At 39.1% G+C, this 24,616-nt stretch overlaps 1 protein-coding gene across 8 annotated transcripts in view; it reads right to left on the bottom strand.

Annotated features, from left to right (window-relative positions):
* The window catches only part of Prosap (prosap), a 69,357-nt gene extending 46,838 nt beyond the window's left edge, over positions 1-22,519 (bottom strand). For 3 of the 8 annotated variants that reach the window (XM_046625375.2, XM_046625373.2, XM_046625374.2), the window contains exons 1-2: positions 22,020-22,517; positions 245-312 (exon numbers count right to left, since the gene is read on the bottom strand). The gene's annotated coding sequence lies outside the window, so the exon portion shown is untranslated. Of the gene's footprint in view, positions 1-244; positions 313-22,019 lie in introns of all 8 variants that reach the window. The other 5 variants (XM_046625379.2, XM_046625380.2, XM_046625376.2 and 2 more) reach the window with 4 other exon arrangements.
* Between the last annotated feature and the right edge of the window lie 2,097 nt (positions 22,520-24,616).

Below are 24,616 nucleotides of genomic sequence, written 5' to 3'. Positions count from 1 at the left end.
TTGTCCCCAAGTGTACGTCTTACATGTATTTACAACGCGCCACCGCCTCCCTTGCCCACTCGCTCCGAACACCCACGTTGTTCGTTCGACTTTAAACCGAACCGCGACTCATTGTCAGCTCAGCTCGATGTTGCGGGGTAGCAGAAGTCGACATGAGCGCCAATGCAAATCTCTCAGGGTGTTGCAGCATACCCTGTATACCTGAGGGACAGAGGCATTCGTCCGGTAACAGAATAGATCTTACCGTTAGACACGCAGGTCACGCATTTCAGGCATCCGCTGTTGACTCCGGCTTTTTGTCATTCCCCGGATCTTGAATCATAAAGAAAGGGAAATTTTCAGACGACGGATTAAAAGTCTTGACACGTTCGTAATAATTTTAAACCCTGGCGCATCTAACTGGGTAATTTTTTTTTGGGAATAAAAACAGAAACGTGTTTTCGTTATATAGAAATTTTACGTATCTAGGAACAACGTATCGTTTGTTTCTCCTGTAATTTGCGTCGTTGTAGTCATTGGCACATGAAATTTTTTTAGAAAGGAAACTCGATCCAGTTTTCATTCCAGAAAAATAGTAGGTCACTGGGAATCTATTAATGAACATTACTGTACATATCGTATTAAGTCGTACCCAATGGACGAATAAACAAGTGAATAAACAGAGCAATCACGAAGCCAATGAAGTTGCACTTTAATTATAATTTTTTGGTGCAGCAAAAGAGAAAATAAATGATCACAGCAACCTTGAACATACGAAAAAACTAACCTCCGACAATGTTCAATATTTGTAACCTCGCGTTTTCGAATACAATTTTCCCACAGCAAACTTGGTATTGTAATACAAACCAGTAGCGACCAGCAGATAGAGACGCCATCGGTCTGAAATAAGGAACCCAGACTACTTTCGTTCCGTTTGGGAGTCTAGTTGTGTACAATACATTGTCAGATCAGGTCTGCAAATCTATTAGTTGTTCAAGGAATGTATACCTGCCACAACGAGGAGAGTGAAGAAAAAATAAAGCATGAAGATGACGATGAATCAGCGGGTGGAAAGATTCTCTACGTACACCGAGGAAAAGTTGGTAGATAATGTCTTTTCGAAGTAAATGCTTCGAAGCTTTGAAGCAATATTTCGAATTTTGTTATTCGAGTTTACTTTGATAAGTGAGGTAAAGTTAATATTCATTAATGCGTTGTTTTCTGCTACGAAACAAAATCCGAGTAAGATTCTACCAAATCTCTCACGTCAGCTTCATCGTCAGTCATTGTCACCTGATCCGTATAGAATCGAACTCGCATTTTGTTTCAGGCCGTAAAACAAGTTAGCCAAAAGGTAAATGCATTAATGAATATTACTGTACAGCAACGAACGATTGCGTAACACGGATATCGCAAAAAGTCTGTGACGAATCGTCAAAAATTCCAAATGTGTAGTTGGACGGGTTGTATAATGATAAATACTTTTTTTCAAAGTGACATATCGGCCTTGCATCGGCGCATAGATCTTGAAATATCTTTTACACACAACGGCACAGCGTTGCTGCATAAGCGTGTTTCAAAACAGGGTTCGTACGCTTTTTGGAACCCGAAATTCCCTGACTATTCCAGGTGTTCCAGCCTGAAAATAGGATGTTTTTTCAGTAACCTTCCAAGAAATATGCCGCTGATTAATGACAATTTTTTTGCATATTAATACTAATACCTTCAATATTACCTAGTAATTAATTTACTGTCCGACTACTAATTTACAAACAACAGCCAGCGATGTTCAGTAAGAAAAAAAACGAAAGGAGGTTTGATATCAAGTAATGTACGTATAAGAACGAGTTTGTTTCTTCAAGAATCTTAAATTCCAGTCTTATTTTCGAAATTCCCTAACTTTTCCCTGGGTTTTCCCGGTTTTCCAGGTTTTCCCTGCGCGTACGAACCCTGCAAAACTACATTGTTCAAATCGCGTGCTAAGATTTTGAAATAGTGTCTAGTCGACACGATAAATAATATATGGTGGCCATAAAACTTTGAAGTGGGTTGATGGTCAAGTAGATAATAAAGATAATAACTTCTCCCTCTCCCTCTCTCTCTCTCTCTCTCTCTCCTCATAGCCCTCGATCCTCGTTCTGGCGTTGGTGCCGCGTCAGAGGAGTTCGATGGTAAGTAGTAACTCCCCCTGCCCTCCCAAAGGCGAATTCTAGGCCGGTCACTTTTACTTTTCACTCTCTCAAGAGCCGGCACAACGCCGTCCGTGAAGCGCGCGCAAACTCACTCACATAATGTTCGTATGACCGCTCGTACGAAGCTTAAAGAAAGACCATCTCACGCCTGCGATTTTGACACTCCAGTTCCTTTCCACGAACAGAATTACGTCTATACTTATTTGGGTATCATGTATACCTATATCTACATTCACGCTGTACACGTAACGTATAAACGATAAATTCTTCCCACGCTGTTGTTCGCCACTCTCGTATATCTCACACTACAATATTTATCACAGTCATTGAAAAGGGGGAAAGAAAAGAAAAAAAAAAACCAGAAGAGTAAAAACCGAGCGCGACGTATGAAAGCTAAAAGCATGGTGTATAATTCTATTTTGATAAGTTTCGAGAAGATATGTAGAAGCTACGAAAATTTTTGGCTGCGTTAGCGATAACGTGAGGTTCGTGTGTCATAGCCACTGTCAAAAAATATAATCTACAAATGAATATATGTACCCTGAGTAGATTGGTGCACAGATAGTGACCATAATATTATTATAGGTTATAGAATTCTGACATTATCGATTGGACACGAAGCTAGACCTGTGAGCCATAAAAATCGGCGAACCTAATCTGAGACTTGTCGTTAGCTCGGAATATAAATTTAAAAAAAATAAAGAATGTGTAAATAAAAAAAAAAATTTATCGAAAAGTCGGAATTAAATCTGAATAAAATGGGATTTTTTTTTTGTTTACATGGGAAGTTTCATAGATACGAGAGTGTACGCTAAACTCTAATCGCAAAAAGCATTTTTTTTTTTTTTTTGTTTTTTTATTGTAGAAACAGTGGTCACTCACCAACCTAAGGTAAACCACAAACACATCGGTTCACCGTAAAATTTACTGTACCTAATAAAAATCTACGAGATATTTCGACAGGCATCAAGTGATGTTATAAATACCTGCAGTATTGTGTCGCCACGTGCTTCACTTCGTATTTAAGTCCGACAGGCAACACCTAATGGAATATAGTAATATAACTAATCGATGAAAAGCGTGGCGGGTTTTATTATTATTATTTTAAATATTTCAATTGCCAGCGAAACTCGTGTAAGCTGCAGAACGTACCTACAACGAGATGTTCTCCAATACTTGCCGATAAAACTGCCGATACTCAACCGTTCACCAAAGCTGCAAGCTGTTCAAATACAGTTCTAGCCTGCAAAGACTCTGTCAACAAATTACGATGTCGAGTCTGTAGGTGTATGTAGTGAAAGAAACGTTTGAAACGATACGGAATTCGTAATTATTGTACCTTGGAGGTTATTACTGCACGCAAAACATTCAATCAAAATCACACTCGTAATATTATAATATATTATTTGAAAATTAGACAAAGTTTGAGTTTATTTCTCATTATAATGCATATAGGTGTACTTTACGTCCAAGCTGACGTGTATAATAATACATCGCACGGTGTTAAAAATGTTTATTAAGAATATTTCTGTAAAAAATGTATCGATCGTTACATCTTCAGTCGTCAACTACGGTTGTCGGTATCGATCTTTTTCTTCCTGCCTAGATTTAGAATGTAACACGCAATTTATATAATCGATCGGGACTAATAATATAATATTTCTAGGATAGAAATGCTTGGATATTGAAACATTTCATCTAGCCAGATACATAATCACGTTTTTTCCTGCGTGTAGAGGATCTTTAAATTATTTACCGTGAATGGCACCTAATTACACGAATATGTATAATATGCAACGTTATATAATTAGTTTATAATATATAACTCAAATTTTTCGCGATAAAAAAAAATGACAATATTTACGATAAATACCGAAGGTCAAGAAGAAGAGAAAAAGAGACCGTCGCACGTTTACAAATAAAACCAGTTCGTAGTCGAAGAACAGTTAAAATAATTAAGGCAGCAAGCTGCAACGGTTGGTAAAGTAGAACAGATGTATAATGTATCGTATAACACGAGAGTTGACCGTTTCAACGGAAATAGTATAGATCTCAGACTTCGTTTCTACCGTAGAAAAATAATTCAACGTTGTCACGTTTTATGTATAAATATATATATATGTATATATATTTATATTATATTCAACGATGACTACATAATTTATACCTGCGGTCGATAAAAATCTCTATGCCTTGAACTCGTCTGTTATGAATATGATCGTTATGTATAGTGATGAAATCGCTGCACAGAAAATACCACTACGGCACATCACACCTCTCGGCCGATAACGACGTCACCAGAATGGTGCGTTGGGATCGGCGATAAAACTCAGGTGTATGTGTGACGTCGTGGCCTTCCCTGCGCCGCATGAACGCTGGTAATGATGATCGATCGTGACGATGCTGTTAACGATGATGACGATGTTGATAGGATGGCGACGCCAGCTTCTCGGTGAGATGCGAAGCGTCAAATTTTGCCAATTACGATTGGCGTCGATGGCCTCGTCGTCGTCCGAGAATCCACGTCGGGAAATTTCGAGTGGTCGACCGGTCGCTTGTTTGCACCTCCGGAACCAACCAATCAAGGACTCGCCGATCGCAGATTAAACGAAGAAGGGATAAAACAAAATGAATTAGCTCTTTACCAAAACACAATGAAGTAATCGAAACGGAGAAGAAAAAATAAAGAGTGATAGTAGAATCGCATGTGATAGAGATCGTGAGAACAAGCCAGACGGCGACGATGCAGAGGAAGAGGAAGACAGATAAAGAACGAAACGGCGATAAGCGAGCTCGTCAAGAGTTCAGAGAAAGGACGAGATTGAAGCTCGTAACGTTATCGTAACGAGGCATCGTGGAAAATTCACTATTTTCTTATTTTTACGACAACTTTCGAGGAAATAAAATTTCAAAATATGAGTATGTTTTGTTTTATTACTGTTTACTAAATTTCCAACCATTCCATAATCGCGAAACGACGGTTTCTTTTTCCTGAACACAAATCGTTACGATAACGTTACCAACTTCAACATGACGGAAAAATGCCCTCCTGAAATCGAATGAGGTTCTACTTCCAAGAAGAAGTGAAAACAATTGGAAGATACGTGCGACACGTTAGATAATATACTTCTTGGCGGTACTAACTACGGGGTATTATTTGTAAAACAAAAGCAATTATCTTATATCTCGTACTGACAATCAGATGCTAATCAAAACCGATCTATCACGGTAACGAAACGAAAAAAAAAATAAAAAACCAGAATTAAAGTTCAAGTTTAAGTTCAAAAATCTAAGCAAGGTAATGGAAAATAGAAAAGTGCTTTTAGAAACTAATAACAAATAAACAGAGCTATTGAAACAGTGCCCAACTGTTATCGGAACTCGGATCGTCGGTATTACAGTTAAAAATAATATGCTTCGTTTGACTCGACAAACTGCGTGAAAATTTTCAATTCGTTGAAGAAATTGCATTGGTGAAAGAATAATAGAAAGAGAGAGAGAGAGAGAGAGAGAGAGAGAGAGCCGGAAGTGGGAACGTTTAACGTAGCAAAAAAAATTGACAATAAACTTCACTATTTCGCGATATTTTTGCAATTTTGTAGCACTTGTACTTTCAAGATATGAAAATGATTCGTTTCTTTTATACACTTGTACTGTTTACCCGAAACATTTCAGACAATCCTGAAGTAGCGAATTTTTTCAATAATTGTACGAGGGAGAGAAAAAAAAAAAAAAACCATCGGCGGAAACGGATGTGAACGAAAAGTATGGATGCATATTTTTACTAACGGGCGACGACAAAAGTGAAACAGAACGGATAGCGATATTTAATATTAACGCGCGTCAACGACGAGGCTATCAATTTCACACGCCTTCAATCTGCACGCTAGGCTATACGATACCCATTACAGAGATGATACCTTCAGATACATACGATTGCACGGTATAATATGCGCAAGCTTTTTTTCCTACGAATCACCGTTTCACAAACAAAAGACCGAGGCACGAATGATTAATATATTTGACAAAAAGTAACGATTCTCAAACGATCATTTTCATATTGAAGCATACACTGATTTGTAATTGTCACTCGTACGGCGTATATTTTGCATCACTAATTTTGATAAAAGTTTAAATGCCGAAAACATGCTCGTACGAAAAAAAAATTATGAAACCGTCTCGAGAAATATTAGATCACGTATTACACTGGGTTGGATCAACGCTGCAGAAAAGAATCGTCCCCAAATCTTATTACCGCACGAGCAAGTTTCGAAAATCGATTTTTCACAACGCACCCGAGTATTTATCGGCACGTTCATTAGTGATTACGTAATTTCGTGAGTTGGACTGAGGTCAAGACTATGCCTGTAATAGAGCATAAGAAAATGTTGATCATTGTTGAAGAGAAAACGAACGGCACAAAGATTGAACAAATTGCGAAATAATATGCGACTAAAATTTGACCAATCACATGATATGATTACGATTACCTTGCACAGGTCGTCGATCTGCGGGAATAGGATTTTCTTCTTCGGGCCATCGGACGGAGATCCTTCGTTTCGAATATAAATGATTCTCGACTTCGATTACCAACGACGGAAGATCAAAACGGATGCAACGATGACAACACCGTCAGGTCATTATTCGCGCGAATTCCTCAAATCGAATACATAAACAATCAAATAATTGGCAAGGAAATTCGATTAAATTTTTTTCAAATAACCGACAGACGTACGGAACGATTCTCCAAAAGATCCCAGGAACACGACGATGTTGGTACAATGATAAAATAATATAGGGCAGGACCGCAACCTCTTGATTCGATGACGGCAGGCGGATGACTGAGATTCGTTAAGACGCACTCTCGTCACACGGTTAGCTAATTTATTATTATTCTTTCAACTTCTCTTCGTTCCCCACCCGCAACGTCGGCATCTTGCTCTTGGACTTGGACTTGGTCTTGGTCTTGGTCTTGGTCTTGGTCTTGGCCGTCGTCGGGCGTTGAATTACCATCGTATGCAGGTCGTTCGTTCGTTTCTTCGTTCGGTCGAGTTCCTTCCTCGGCGGAGTTCTCAGCGTCGTCAGCATCGTAGTGGTGCCCGTTCCTTATCTCGTTATTCGAATACGAGCACGTTTCTGAGAACTCCATACAACGCCTCGTCAAAAACAACGCCGGCCACCGTCGTCGTCGTAGCCTTCTCTCTTACGTTCTTCTACCTTATATGATGTTTATACGTGTATAAGAATGAGAAAAAAGAAAAGTATGGCCCACGACGAGAATGGTATATATAACAATTATACAGTCGCGATCGGTAAGCTCAAAATATCCATGCGGCATCTGCGCTTTTGCAATCCGTCGTGTCAGCGATGCTGAGAACGGAGGTGAAGCACAAGCGTGATAGCTGAGGGAAAAACAAAGAATCACAATCGATCAATTCACGACCTACTGTATCTATTTCAATCATTGCTTCTACCGAATCGTCTTTTTTAATCGCCCCAGGCGAATATCTCGGCGACTGTGGAAGCGATGTGCGAGAAAAAGTTTGAAGGAGAGGGAAAAGAAAAAATAATGCCGATATAATCTATGGATTGATTTGTGAATTGCGCCAAATTCGAGATTTTTTATGTAGGTAATCCGTAATTTAAGATAGGGAACACGTATTTTGACTCTATGACATTGGCTGATGGTGAGTTTGAACACGAATTTAAAAACGCAAAATAAGGAAATAATAATTTTCAAAAGTTTTTAGAGGTTGCAAAAATTTTCAAAATTTTCAAAAAGCGAGATACTTGGTCATTTTGTACTCGGACAAGGCATTAATTCTCAAAGTTTCATTATATTCTCGTGTATTCTCAACCGAAAGTTAGTCACAGTGAGAATATTGAATACTTCGAGATGAGATTAAAATCAGAAAGAAATTAAAATTTACGTAAATAATAATAACGCAAACAAGTTGTTGATGAAGTGTTTCAAAAAAAATTTGTGGAACAAATCTCTAGTGAATTTTTTTAAAATTTAATATAAAATGCACTCATTGATTTTTCCAACTACCTATGGATTTTTTTGGAATTTTCGGCGATTTTCAATATTCCGTTTTCCAAAATTTTCCAACACTCGATTTATGAAACTATTCGTTTCATGCCTCGGATTTCTTCGATGTAAGTAAAACCATTTTACGAAAACCCATCCAAGATTTCAGGATCCACGTTTCAAATTTGAAAAAATTCTCGCAAACGGGTTTTTCAAAATCGTCTGGAATGCTAAAAACATGGATATGTATTTAGGAAAATCAATGAATTCATTAATTCATTTCATCAAGAGCTTTTCGGCATTATTGTTATAATTCAAACCGAATTATCTTATCAGCTTGGTTATGATTGATTTTTTTGCTGATTTTTATCTCATCGCGAAGTGTTGAATATTCTCACCGGGACTCACTTTTAGTTAGGAATATACTTCCCATAAGAGCTTAAGGGGCTATGGGAAACACTTGATCACCTCGAAAACACGATTCGTAGTTTTTTTTAGACAGGTCATAGCCAAAATATGTGTTCCCTGTTTTAAAATCACGAAAATAGCGCAACCCACAAATCAACGCATATCGGCATGATCTTTTCGGCTTAAAACACTTCAAGATTTCGTATCAAACTTTTTCTCGTATCTCTTCTACGCGATTAAATAAGACCGCCCTGCATACTTGCGTATCAGAAGTTTAGGCGAAGGCTGAAACAAAAGTTAATTACTAACGAAATGAAAAATGGTATGCTCTCTTTCGCAAGAAATTCAAGTCAGTAAGTAACGTTAGCGTAACGAAACAGTAGAGGAAAAATCACTATTGCGCAATCTTGTGAGAACTCTGTATGAGTCGAGTTTGACAAAATGCCAGTACGCAATTAAATATATGTTAATACCCGATTACATCAATTATTGAATATCAGACAGTCGCCAAAGGATTTTTAATCAGGTACAAAACGCATTTTCCTGAATTCGAATTTTTGCGTCAAGGTTACGAACTTCAACATCGCTCTTTCCAGGGTTGTTTCGGTGAAGCAAAAACAGAAACAACTATTACTTAAAAATTTTATTAAGTGATGATTACGAAAGATTACTTGACAAATAAATTCTACTTTTACCAAGTGATTTCTCACGAATTCCAAGTTTGCATATAACTTCTCAAGATGACAAAGATATTTTTTCTAATCCCAAGTGATTTCTCATTACCACCAATGATTACTGTAACGCATCAGAATTTTATTCAAATACTAATGTTTTCGGCGAGTACGAAATAATTTCGAACGTTATCGACATCGTGATCACTTGAGTGAAACACCCCTTGGAACCTCGAATAGTTAGTTATCAGAACTGCATAACACACATATATCCTTATACGCGTTGTAATATACAGCGGTTATACGGAGGCACTGTTATACCTCGCTGATACTCGTACGGCCACAATATAACCGATACCGCCAATGCGTTTTCTAACGGTATAAGATCGTTTCATCTAATACGGTCTCTACCTGTACTTCCAACTCTCGCCGCCTGCACCAATCTCCGTAACGGAGAAGGAGACTTTGAGTCAACCGAAGGAGATGTCTAACAAAACCGACGTCAACGTCTGTCCTGAGAAAACCCCGCGCTCGACCTCGCGAGTCACGCGAGAAAGACGTAACAGTAACCCTGATTGTAATTGTAACCCAGAGCGATGGTAGTAGCAACTCTATTCTGAAAAAACTGGGACGATAACGCAGAGCAGCGTTGCATTCTTCAACCATTTTTTCTTTTTTCTTTTTCATCGACGAACCGAGATCCTCCAACCTTATCAATATCGCGTTTAACTTTTCTGCCGACTAGCGACTGTACGAACGGAACACTTGGGTTTCGGTTCGAATTACCTGCAGAATAAAAAAAAGAAATAAAAAAAAAAAAAAAGACTTTGAGGTCAAACGGTCATGTAAACGCCGGTTGGAATGGCACAACTGTAATCATCCCCGGGACCAAAGTTGAGCAAACAGTTAAAGAACGGAGGTCGGACTGAGGGTCAGGTTTAACGACTTTAACGGTGGGGAACCTGCGACATCGAGCGACTTGACGTACCCTGAGTACCCCGAGTCGCAGTAGGTATGCCTGAGTTTTATACACCCTGTAGCCAAGTCGACTTTACATTTCAGACCGTCACCGACATCAAATTATATAATACGTTAAGTGACTCATCGCATTTATGGTTTGAGGGAGAGAATCGGTTTACGGAAGTGTAAAGGTGGGTAAACAGTAGACGGATGTTACATATAGTAATTCTAGTGCCGGATCTGGGTGGTGGGATACACGCTACGTTCGTTTGAACGGATCAAGATTTTTGTTCTTATTCAATGGTTACGTCATGCCCGTCAATAAGCGAACAATAAGTAGTAGAGAAAGAAAGTGAAAAAAAAAAGAACGTCAGTATCTTCAGAGAGCACAAGTGAGTTGGCATGATGAAGCAGGTCTGTTTTACCATGTGATAAGACACCCAAGTAAGTATGATGGCGTTATATCTGGTAGTGCCATCGATCGACAATCAAAAGAGTCGACCATTGCAAGCAAACCGTAGATTCCAACTAAATCTTACACTGCAATTTAGAGGGTGAACCAAAGCACATAGAAACGATATCGAACGGATGGATAATGAATGCGATTGAAACTTATATTATAATTTGATAAAAATACACATCGTTCAATCTCGATTCAACAACATCAGAATTTGGTTACATAAAACTTGACTGCTCTATCTCTCTCGGCCTTTCTCACTATGACCACCGAACAGCATCGAGTCGTCCGACAAAGATTCTCCTAAAAAGGTATCGAGACGGGTCGACTCTGCGGGCAGCGTTGGCGAGGCTACAACTGACGGAACGAATTTTCAATACCGAATACCTGCCACGGCAAAAGTAAAGTTATAAAAAGGAAACTGTAGGATGCAAAGTCGAGGAAGAGAAAACGTCGAGAGATGAGAAAAGAGTCTGTACAGGATGATTTTGTGCTGATATAACAGAGTTAAAAATTGATTCGTTGCAAAACGCATCGTTGTTTTTCTTTTCCTTTACTTCCTTCAACTAATCCCCCCGGTCTTATTGTGGATCCGGATCAATAACGTTGATCGTCGGATCAATAAGTTTATACGCGGATGTAGTGATGGTTGTCGGTTCTTGAGTTGACGGGTAATCACGCGACGTCGATCTAATGTCCACACGTATATGTATATTACCCCAGCCCCAGGTACGCTCACCTTGATTTTGCTATTTTTCAGGTAAGGATCTATAACGAGAACTGAATACCGGTTGACTCTCGAGACAGTGAAAATCACAATATTAATAGATCATTGAGACGCGACGCCGTCGGTAAAGAAGAAAACTTGTTCGTCCAACTTCTATTAAAGGGGGAACCACCTACCTTGGAAGGCCGAAAAGTAAGTGGTTTTCGGGAATTTTTTTCACAGGAAAGAATCGAACGAATGGATATTTTCGAAACTCTGAGGATCTTTTGTCAATAGATTGAATTAGGTACATCTGGCAATTTTCTCACGCCATTTGAACCATAACTAATCGAGTTATTAACTACGTCCCACCGCAGCTTTTCATTCGCGTTGGTAATTTGCGTACATTCCGGAGAACGCAATTTTGATCTGAAACAAACGAAACTAAATTTTTTTTTATTATTTGGATTATTTTCAAGAACGTGAATGTAAATCTGCCGATGAGAGTTTAAAATTTAATGTTTTACACGTTTTTTTAAAAGATGACATCATTTTCCATTATTTTTTCACAGCTTCGTGCAATCAAAAAAGCTACTTTTACTCGGGCAATGTAATTTTTTTTTCAACGCTAGGTTCACATGTTTTTAGAAATAATTTAGACAATGAAAAAATTTCTGTTTCCGTTGGTTTCAGTTCAAAATTGCATTCTCCAGAACGAATGAAGACCAGCGATGGGATCTAGTTAATAACTTGATCAATTACGGTACAAATGATTTGAAAATACTAGCAGATCTAATTGAAACTAGTAAAAAATTCCCGAAAACCATTTACTTCTCGTCCTTTGAAGGAAGGAAGGTCTCCTCTCTTAAGCTTCCTGCCTTCCTACGAATAATTGGAGATTACGTCGTTTGAGAATAAAACCTTACAGTGACAGATGACAGGCGAGTTAACGCACCGTTCCTACACGCTCGATACTACACAAAATTATACTTACAAATAATCGTACCATACAAAATTACACCATATTAACAATAAGTCAAACATTTACGACTCAAGGAGTGGGCTTTAAAAAACGTGAGTATATTTTGTTTATTATGATTTACTAAATCTTAGACAATCCTAAAGTCGCGAGTTAACGATTTTTCCCGAACACGCATCGTTGCAGTAACGTTACTAACTTCAATCTCGTAAACACGTTACTTACGTAATACTGCTACATTAGTACAAGAAATTATTTAGTGTAGAAATAATTTTATTTTTCATCATTCCGTGTGGTAACTTACGTGTAGTAATCATACCTTATATAACAAGCTTTTTATTGTCCCCATTATAGGTCACATATATACCAAGCGTAATACCAATAAGTAGAATATAAATGGCGTCCGATCGCTAGCTCTGCATGCCGTTTGCCCAATCATGGTTCTAACCGAAGCAATGAATCGTTACAAAACCCCTTACATCTTTTTTCCCCTTAGATCTGATCTCATCTGTACACCTGATCAGAAGATTACGTTCATCGCATGAATGAAAAACGCGAAATTTGGTCAATTTACTCGCTAAAACATTATCTTCCGATCGTCCAAGATTGATTTAGTTTATACCTGGATAGCCACGTATTCAGATTGTGAATCTTGGCAGGATAGATAATACGAGAACATAGGTACATACCAGCAAGGTCATTTATTGGTTAATGAACGCTGACCGTTCGGTGAAAGAGATATAAAAGAAAAAAGAGAGATAGGGAGAGGGTATCAGGTAAAATGTCTGCATACGTCTCACTCGTGTTCAGGAACGAATAAATGACCCCTGTATACGCATGCCTCACGTGTAACAAAGTGTGTATCCCCACCTCGCAAGCTACAGCAGCAGCAACTCAGAGATAACGGAAACTTCAAGGCACAACTACGAAGAACGTTGTTCAGTCATAGAGTTTTTTATTGAGAAATGCTCGCTTGCGGTTATGTAAGTTCAAGCACGCGAAGCGGAATACACCATTACAGTTTTATATTATCGGTTGACATCGAGACGTAGTGTCGTATGAAACTGCTTTCCTGTTCATTGAAAACACCTCTAAAGGCTTCGTACGCTTCATTTTCATCTCAATTTATCAGTTTAAACGAAGGGTCCCCGCCTGATGTGGAAACGTGAGCAACGCCCTCGAAGCGCGAATGATTGCCACCACGATGAACCCCTTCTACCGCATCATGCAGCTAGTAGTGCCAACGCACAGGATGACGTAACGTGAAGCCTGGAATCATTTAGCTACGCCGGAAGTAGTAATCACCGCTACTCTCCCTCCAACATTGGATATAGAGTGCGGTACTATTTAATAAAACCATGGGAAGTAGGACTTTATTAGAGGTGTTTGCGCTTCGTTGTGCTGCGTTCGTTGCAGAGAGACGGGCAAAAACGCGATGGTGCACGGTCGAAATCAGCTCTCAAGTATCCGCACTGTACTGTATAATTCGTAAGAATCATCAACAAGAATAGGAAATGATTCACCTTTGATAGATATGAAATTATATACTACGCTGATATGGCACCAGCGAATAAAAGTTACGAGCACCTGGGTTGGTATACTGATAAGCATGTATATCAATATGCATATCAGTTGCCTTGAATGAAATCGATCATATTGCAATTATGTGATAAGTATAAGGTACCTACACCTCGTCAGGTTGATTCTAAAACCGACGTAGTGTCCACGGTACCGATTGCTAATATCGCAATACAAACCAGTAGCGGCCAGAAGTGTAAAAGCGCTGTTGGTCTGTAATCAGTAATACTAGGGTAGGTAAGTCAGTGCCCTGTAAGACGCGATACTGCCATTCTAGAATCAATTAACCTTCGCGTGTGTGCACACCGCACAGATACTATTGATTCTACAGACACGATGATTGACGACTTGAAGGGAAAAAGAAAAGAAAAGGAAACGAGAAAAGAAACCACCATGGGGCTCCATGTCAAAGGTTGTCGTGTGTCGGGGGTCAACGCGCCATTATCGTTATCATCGTTTTTATTATATTATTACAATTGTTGTTGTTGTTATTATTATTAGGTATTGCTATACATACGCACTTGCAATATGAGTCGTAGGTGAGCCGAAGACGAAAAATTGCAAACATATATACGCGAGGCGAAAAAACAGTTGCCTGGTTGTTACACACGATGCTTTACACAACAAGCGTATCTTACGCGTTTTGTCACGAAGTGCGAAATTGAGGTTAGGATCGCGTAATGTCAGATTTGTTTGCGACAGCGCATGCGCGCGGTACAGAAAAGACCACTCCTAACTCCTAGGAGTTAAAAATGATCCTTTTTGTACTCCGCGCATGCGCTGTCACAGACTTACTCTAGCGTCATAGAAACGGGTGCTTTGTATACGGAAAACACGCATGGAAAAACGCGTAAAACATGCTCACGTCGTGTAACGGAATATTATTTATTCAATACGGTTGTTTGTATTTGAGATATTCAAATTTTTTCACCCGGTTTTTCAAGATCAAGATCCAATCCTCTTGTTTCTTTCAAGTCTTACGTACGTAGAACCGATTCGTGAGAGGCAATACGTAGCGTAGCTGAGTAGCAATCAGTCACAATGGCTGCGGTGGCGACCGGCAAATCATTGTCTGCAGATTGGCTAATGCCGGGTGTAAAAAAAGTGACGCGCCTCGACATGGTGGCTTCAGAACCTTACAGAAGTTTATTAGACAGGCATACACATCTGTCTACGTACGAGCGATATCTAGGGATATCTTATACATACACACACAGTGATCCGTATCCATCCAAGAGCGAAACGCCGCAGTTCCGGGTTCTTACTTATACGGTATCTCTTATACTTTTATACGACAGGTGGGATTCGGTGTTTTAAACTTGCAACGCTAAATCGAAATTCAATGTAGGATCCGCGCTGGGAGGAACTGGTATGCTTGAACGGCGATTATTAATCTTAAAATTTACCGGTAACCTTGTCGAATTATTATAGCTACTTCTTACACATCCGGAACAACACTATCCAACAACCAGGCTAGAATTTCCAGACCAAGAAATGTTGTTAAATGATATTGGATGGAAAATAATGAAGATCAAACGAATAAATTCAAGTGAAACTCTTTACGTGCCCTCCGGCATAGGCATCCCTGGTATTCTATCGTAGTGTTGTGATTCCGTCAGTGTGACAAATTAGTCCAGAGCAAAGCAAGGATTGAACCTCAAAACTTTGAAAGTCGTAGCAGAACTTGATTTTTGTCTTCGTTTTGTACCCAATAATACTACACACAAATTTACAGGATTAAAAATGCCCGGGAAATCGTAAAAATTAATGAAAACAGATAACAATTCGTTGACACTTCGTAAATACTGAACGAAAATCAACTTCCGATGGCCTTTTAAGGAAACTTTTTTCGAAATTCTTTACCAATGTTGAGATAATCATGAAAAACGAAAATTTCCATCATTTTCCATCCTAGATGATACGAATTTAGTATTATCTATGCAATAGCAAAGAGTAGGCGGATTGGTTTGCCGTCCAATAGCTACACTGCTAAATTAGAGTTCCTCAAAAAACACTTAATTTTTATTAGATCCGTCATTTCGTGAAACCATAGTCAATAACCTAATGTTAAACCTCCTAAAAGGAAAACGCCGTGGGACTTTTTTTTAGAGGTCACGCATGAAAATTTTTGTATTCGCCATTTGATTAACACGCAAGAAATCCAATTCTGACGGTTGGATGGAGACTATTATTTCTCTATACAATAGAGTGAACTTTACATTGTAGCGTTTGACAGCTCATTCGGTGTCCCTCAAATCGAGTCATCGTAGAACATTCGAAGTCCAACGATCTTCGAGATATTCAACATGCTGTAAAACGCAGTACTTTACCTTTATAAAAATCGATACCTACGGTAAACTTCTCGCTTCCTTGAGTAGGCCATAGTTAAATATTAAATAAAACCCGTCAAATACATGGAAAGGAGTTTATTCATCAACTACGGTTTCACGAAGTAGCCGGTGGGAAAAAATAATAAACTTTTTTTTCGGGCACGCTACTGCTACACATTGTATGAGATGAGATAGATCGCGTGGGGGTGAAAACTTGAAAGGGTCAATACTTCGAATGACCGATGTATCGAAATTTCAAACATGCTAAAATAAAATACCGAAAGATGAATTGTTCGAAATCTTGATTCCCGAAAGTGTCACTGATTAGAATTACTAGTAATCGGTCACACTTTCAAACATCAATATTTCGAACAATTCGTCTTTCGCTTCCTTATAATTTCGACACATCGGCCATAGGAAATGTTGACCCTTCTAAGTTTTGACCCCCATCCACTAGATCATACACGTTCGCAAGTGGATTCTTCGGCAACCCGATACACGCGTACACACTTCATACGTTTACAATTTACTTGACGAAACAGGTACATTTGTACACCGGAAGATCAACTCCTCGAGAAAGTGACAAACAAAAATTTCCGCACGAAATGCCAAACGAAAACCGACAACGAATGTTACGAAATAATAACTTGGTTACCCGTATCCGTACGAGGCACGTATTGTATGCATATAAATACGTAAACAAAAAATTTCAACTCCTTACTCATAAGGCATATATACTCTCATACACGCGGGATCAACGCTGCTGGGCAGCATCATTCTCTCTCTCTCCCCCCTCCGTCTCTATCTCTATCTCTATCTCGCGCGCACGCGCGATCCGCCTGTTTGGTCCGGTGTTCGGGACCCCCTCTGATATATACGGGGTGATTGTCCTGCAGATCGCAAGGGTTTTTTGTCCCGTACGAACACGCGCGAGCGAGATAACCTCGTCGCTCTCGCCCTCGCCCTCCTCCTCATCCTCATCGTCGTCCTCCTGCTTCTCCTGCTCCTTTTGCAACGACTCGCGGTGTGTACAGCCTCTTATTGACACGACACGCATTCATAGACAGCGAGCGAGGTGTACGGAATACCTGCGTGTACGAAATACGTGCGTGCTAGGCTCAGTCATGTATGCAAGCATTGTGCCTACCTTGCTCGCAAACGGTATTATGCCGAGGCCTTATACGCTGTGTCAAAGAAATAATGGACCAAGATTTAAATTGAAATTTTTGTCTACACCCGTAATAATGCTTGGAATTCAATTTTACTACATTTATTCTCGACTAGAACACATCGGGATATTTCACAAGTATAATTGTATACGCTGAGAATATTGTTTGGTATACGTGATACAGGTAGGATTCGTTGAAGGTGAACGATGCGCGAACGACGCTTCGCCGGAAGATATGCAACCCATAGTTCAATCCGGGCTACTTAAGACGAGTGTAAATACGTAACACCGGTTGCCTACGTGCCGGCGAAGCGTCGTTCGCGCATCGTTCACCTTCAACGAATCCTACCTGTACGAAGGTGTACCCAGCAACTATGTTTATATGTAGTTTTTCACCGGCGTATATTACGAATAAGACGCGTACTTATGCGATATTATTACATTTGGTGTATAACTTGTCACGTCGCGATGCGTGAAGTAAAGACGAACCTGAAGTTTTGATCCACCGTGCTCGATGAAGTAACTGTGTATTCGAGTATAGCCGGTGTTACTATAAACTCCGACGAGGAGATGTTTTTTCGGGATAAATGATGAAACCTGATGAGCCATCCAACAACGCGCGAGATGGTAAATTGATGGCTAATTGTAAATAATTCGCTGAGCTATTTGTGCACAATCGAAACTCTTTTCGGTCAACCTTGACCGAAGATGAGTGAAATAAGTTAAAATCGATCTAAGCTTGCACGGTATAATTACACTTCTAAGAGATCTGTATAATCTCAAGACCTTGGCACATCCCTCTTAAACTAATTAATTTAGAGATTACAAAAAGCTATTCTTATCGAATCCAGAGTCTAGACCGTAATTCAAAGAACTTATCTACAGATACATATCAACGGTACCATACTCCCTTACAGCCGATCGTTTCAGCAACAATAATATGATATGTATAAGAATATGCATGTCAAGTTTGTCCTTGATGGCTGAAGAACAAGTTAATGTAACGATAAATTTTTAGCAAATCTCGTTATTTCGCTACTTTGATACTGCCTGAAGTACAGTACACTCTCATACGGTATTAAGAGGTTAGTATTAATTGTACAAACTAAACTTCTTTCAAGTCATATTCAGCCTGCAAAATAATGATCTCTCATGTAACGTTCGGTTTTGTTAACGTTGATGCAATGATGCATTTTGGTCGAAACCCATTTTCAGATCGTGAATATAAGTTACAGGCCAATAAGCCAACGGAAGGAAATACGTGTTTTAGAAACTAAATACTTCCAAAATCACACCAAAGTTGAAAAATAGGTTCCGCATTTTTTTCAATGATCCGTTACGTTAACCTTACTTGAGGTAGGTATAATTTCTCAGAATAACCGACTATCCACAAAGATGGGGCGGGGTCGAAATTTCGAATTAGAAAAGTTTATAAAAGCACCTAATTCCCAATTTTTTGGTTGCTAAACTTAAAGTCAAGGAAATCAACCCAACAATTCTAAGTGCCAAAAGTGCTAAAATGGGAACATTTAAAAATCCATAACATCTTGAAATTTCACCACTTTGAACTTCCTTTGATTTAGATTTTCTATATTTTTACGTTCGAAATCCTGGTCATTCTGATTTTCGGTTTTTCTGATTTTTCCCAACCACTCGTTGAGTAAACTACGCTGCGTGATGAGTATAATTCAACTTTCGGAATTTCACGCGATCAAAACTTTATTTTCCGGAATTTCGCCCGATCGAAACATTACTTGTATACCTTGTATTGCGGAACTTTTTGTTTCTTCAAAGTTTGATTTCATTGCTTCAAGTTCCGCCGCCAAATAATTCGGAATTAGACGCTTTTGGAAGTTTTCAAATTCGAAACTACAACCTCGCCCCGCAAGGATGCATCGCGCATAGGACCCATGAAACTTTTTCTCAATCTTTTGCTCCTTCTTTCCTACACCCACGTGAATTGAAAGATTCACGAGCAACACCGTATAGTTTTGGCTGTAAAATGTTCCTGCGCATACTGCGTCCAGGGTGCTGCAGGCACATTATACCGCATATAAGAAGAGCGTGTAACGCAACAAATACGAACTCGCATAAATATTGAATGGCTTCTGTATAAGGTATCCGCTACGGTAGGCGTTATTTATTGATTTGCAAAGCTTGAAAGTCGTGTACGGGTCTTCTGTTATTGATTGGCAACGTTTAACGCCACGGTGAGTAACACAACAATGGAAACGCCCCGGGGCCCGTAAGCCAACTACTACTACTACAACTACTACTCCTCCTCCTACTACTACTTCTGCTACTTCTACTACTACCACCAACACAACTACATCCATCGTCTAGTCAAGAAACAAAGAGGAAAGTTTTACCAGGTCGAATTATCATTGTTATAATTATTTGAGATGGTACCGATCCTAGTTGTTTCGTCGCCATTAATCAGTCAAGAAGAAAAATAGCGTGAAGAGAAGACGACTGGATTCGTTCGCGAGTCGAAAGTTCTGCTCTGCTCCGAAGAAGTTCACGAAGGCTTAAGGCGTCGCGTGGAGTGCTGATGTCCGTATAACACGTGTAAAGAAAAACGTTGTCATTCTTCGGTATTAATCGATGATGTCCATACGTACAATAACGAATATAATAGAAACGAAACGAGTAGATAGAAAAAGAGGTACAACGGGGACATGGAAAATTTATACGTCGATCAACAACGATGCATGGAACCAAAAACAAACAGCAATTTACAACGCGTATTATCTACACTCTTCACAATCTATACTATATACCTATTTTAAACGACAGTATTATTATTGTCATTATTATATATTATCTAAGTTATTGCGATACCAGTACGATTAGAGATTACAGGTGAAAAAGAGGCCTACTGTGGCGTTAAATTTTTTCGTCGCTTATCATATACCGTATAGTGCGTAATTATATTATTGCTAATCTAATTCTGGTACGTAAAAGACACTGAGAGTCAAGTGAATTGCGGCAGTCCATTCAATTCCCGCAAAATCAGTTGCTGTTGAATTTCATTATGGTACATGACGAGATCACACCTACGCACGGTGGACGGCTAACCGGCCAATTTTAAATGAGAGGTCTTATCGTTGAAATAATTCCTCATCATTCTCAGGCAGATTACCTAATTATATCGAAATTATTTGCGGAGCTAATCACCGGTTTTTAATCCGGTGTTGTATCTGTTGCGGAAATAAGCAATAATCATCGGAGTCATTGATGTCGGTTTCCCCCTCCCTGGTGAAAATGATTATTAAGATTTTCTACGAATTTTTAAAGAAGTTGGAACGTCAATACGCACAGTTTCTCATAAAAACTTGTAGATTTTCATGAAAATTCGTATCTCTTCGGTAAAAAAAATTTACGAGACACAACAATTTTGAAAGAAAATGAACAATTCTTCGTGAAAAACTATGCATATTTACAAATTTGTACGAAATAATATGAAATCTTCCATTTTCTGTAAAAATTTGTAGTAGTATAAATTTTAACCGTAGCCGCCAGGCCTTCCACAATTTGTTCTTCGTTGATTATTATTAGCACAGGTTTGATGAGGGTGAAAGGAAATGAAGAAGGCAAATATACACTACCATTAGCCACGGAGAATGACGGTCGAGGTTGCCGTTGACCGTCGCAGCTGTTAATAATTCTTTTTACAAAAGTACAAAACTCGTCCGTAAGAGAATAAAGTGAAAAAATTTAATCCGTTTTCTCAATAGTTTACTGACACCGAGCTGCAATCCCTAAAAGAGGGCCAACAAATTGTCGTTCAATTGATGTGAAATCTCAGGGGGTCGTATTTGATCACATACAAATAACGTTAGAAAAGGGGAACGGAACCGACGGAGCTGATCTCCAAAGTTTTAGCAATTTTGGATCATTCGAAACTTTGATGTATAGTCAAAGTTTGATTTTTCTACTTCAAATTTCGCCACCAAAGAATTTATCATTTTGCGCTTTTGTAAATTTTCAAATTTCAACCTCGCCCCAGTGACTTTTGTGTATTAGGCTGTAATACGGCTATGAACATTCACAAGTTAGGCGATGCTTCGCAAAAATAGACACAATGAATGTACCGATAGGTAAGGTCTGCATCTGCACTCGGTTTATAGTTAGCTAGTTTCCCAATGTCAATCAATCACGCAGGCGCAACTGGCCGTCTGCGCTTAGAAACAAGCGTGTTTAAAAAATGGCACTCGTCGTTCCAGTCAAGGTGAAAACCACGAAAGGAACAGCGCGAGTCTTCCAAGGACCAGCTTAACTACAATTTCCTGGGTCACGCTGTCCGCTAATGGTCGTTGGTCTGTTTTGACGTTCTCCCATCCCCCATCGTCATGCGTGTCGCTGAGAACGGAATGATATTGGCATTGCATGTGCTTGAATGCTGATTCGTTGAGGGGGGAAAAAAAAAAACAACCGTTTCGATAATGACGCCAGTTGATACGATGTTATTCAACGAGCAGCACGAATCGACGGAAGATCAGATTCAAATACATACGTAATACATATTCATGACGCATTTGTGCATAAGCTCTTTCTTACCTCAGAGATCGATGGTGAGCCTCAACAGCACCTTGGCATCAGCTACACGCCAGGCAACGCCAATCCCAGTTTTTCCTGACACTATGTTTAATTTTTCCAACTATCCTGTCGCACCGATCGATAATATTTATACTTTGGGGGAATTAAAGGGCCGGAGGGATAAGTGGACGGAGAAAGAGAGAAGCGGAAAGAGACACCACGCGACACTGCACAACTTCGCGAGGGCACCGAAAGAATTCACGCATACGTCACACTTGCGCGTGTTATTGTTAAGACGCTGTATCAGGTTTAGAGTTGAGTTAGGTTTCGGTAATATTGTCACGCACAAGAGAATTCCCCGAATGTAAACCACCGTCAGCGCTGCAGCCGCCGCCTCCGTCACCGTCAACGGCACCGCCACCACCACAACACGACACGACGCGACGCAAAGCGAGACAACGATACAACACGACGCAACCACACGCTGCAAAGTTGCCCGCGCGACTGGATTTAAGCCGCGGGGCAAGGCGTCCGCCCGCTCCCAGCGCCACCCACGGAAGCCGACTTGACTACAAAGATATTCGTTAGAGAGAAGCTTGGAAGAATGTTTTTCGTGTCTACGATTTCGCAGCGCTCTCTGACGCGGAGTAGGATTTGGAACTAACTTTCGAGGTGTACGGTCGGTAAGTGCGTGTTGGTAATCGGCCGATACTCTACCGTGTCTAGCATCGGGAAGACGAGAGTGATAGAGAACAAACACGTTTGTGGCGATCAGTAGTCGAAAATGAATAGATTATGAACATCCACTGCTTACTGATGCTCGATACGACAGAATGTTGGTGGTTATCTACGTGCACTTACCGACCGTGCACATCAAAAATTAGTCCCAAAGACCAGTCTCGTGTCAGAGGGCGCTACGAAATCGGAGACATATAGGGACACGTGAGGGACACTAGGATAAGGATGACCACTCGGTCAAAAATAATCGATGCATCGATTAATCGAGTTCAAAATAAAAATTGAACACGACGCGATTCAATCGGTAAAAATTCATCGATTAATCAATTGTTTCATAACTTTTTAAAAGGGTGTATTTGAAAACAAGTTTCGTAAATTTCGCTATGTAATCTTAATAGTAGAAAACTTTTTTGGATAATTCATAGTTTAATTAAAAATATTTTGCAATTTTAGATAAAAATAGTCATCTATTTTCAGACTTGATTTATAATTTTTGGTTCGAATGTAAACTATAATTACTTACTATAAATTGAAAATTAACTACACACACATTTAATACTGAAATATTAACATTTTATTGAAGTATGAAAAACAACGGCTGCTCCACTTTGTTCCGTTGTGAAATTTGTCCAAGCTGTTGGAGAAACTTCGAGCGAAAGTAATTTATCGTGAAAATAATTTTAATCGTCATGTTCGCATCATTTTCAGGTAATGCAATTATGAATTTAAAAGATCAGAAAACTTTCATAAGTGCACTTTCATCAAATGTGATCAAAATATAATATACATCATTTCATATATTATTGAATCTACCATATGAAAATCAGGATTGTAGACCTTATTGTTAAATTTAGGATAAAATGATTTAGTATACTCCAGGCTATGCTTTTTTAAATTTCGACCACTGTGCACCACACATATGAATTGAACTTGTAGAACCAATTCATGTAGAATCGATACATTATCCATCAGATAATGATGCAAAATGTGACGATGGTGCTTGATCTCAGTAAATAAACGGAAAAATAACTGGGTATTATTGGGTATAAGGTACTTGATATGGTGTCTTTGCTAATCGCATTTCGAGACACCATATTGTCGCTGTGATGGGTCGATTTCAAAAATTTATGTGGTAAAAATACTTATCAGAAATGCGAAATGTACGCCCATGATAAGCGAAGGCAGAGCAACTTATTGCAGAGAGTACTGAAGAACACCGACCAACAAATCTCGTCCAAAATTGGTATTTTATTTTGTGTAAAAGAAAAGAAGAATAAAACAACACATTATTGAAACGATGAAACGCCTTATTCTCCCACATCAAAAAATGTACAAGATTGCAGTGTTAATCTTTCACTTCACATCTTATATTATTACATAGCAATTTGATCGATATATCATGTCATTTGTCCTGTCAATTTCGAGAGTCTCAAACCTTTCTTTTTATTCTTGACATTGTGTTCAGAAGAAATTACGCGAAAAATTTTCACTGCTACGTACCTAGATTTGGTCCATAAAATATTGGGAAAATATTATTGTTTGTAAAGTGGTTGCAAGGATAAACGAAATTGCGGCAGTATTCGCCGCATTTAACAACAACCTGAATCAAGTAACCCGATCAATCAATCTGCGAAAGCAAAGGGAAATCTAAATCCATCATCTAGTTAAACAATAATAAAATTTCCGTAATTGAGAATTTTTAATCAATTGATAGTCTTTAACTGTCAATTAGTTCAACTGATACTAAATTCTGGTCACTTTTCCGAAACACTTAGTTAATACTCGTGCTTATTTCGTTAGTATTCTATCATTAAACTTCCGCACTTTATTTGTTCATTTGCTGTTCACACCTTTTGGCAGATCAATTGGAGTTTCGTATT

The sequence above is a fragment of the Neodiprion pinetum genome, chromosome 5 (assembly GCF_021155775.2).
Source record: "Neodiprion pinetum isolate iyNeoPine1 chromosome 5, iyNeoPine1.2, whole genome shotgun sequence".
NCBI classification, from domain to species: Eukaryota; Metazoa; Arthropoda; class Insecta; order Hymenoptera; family Diprionidae; genus Neodiprion; species Neodiprion pinetum.
The sequence above is the reverse complement of the archived record's forward strand: the minus strand, read 5'-3'. Positions and strand labels throughout refer to the sequence as shown.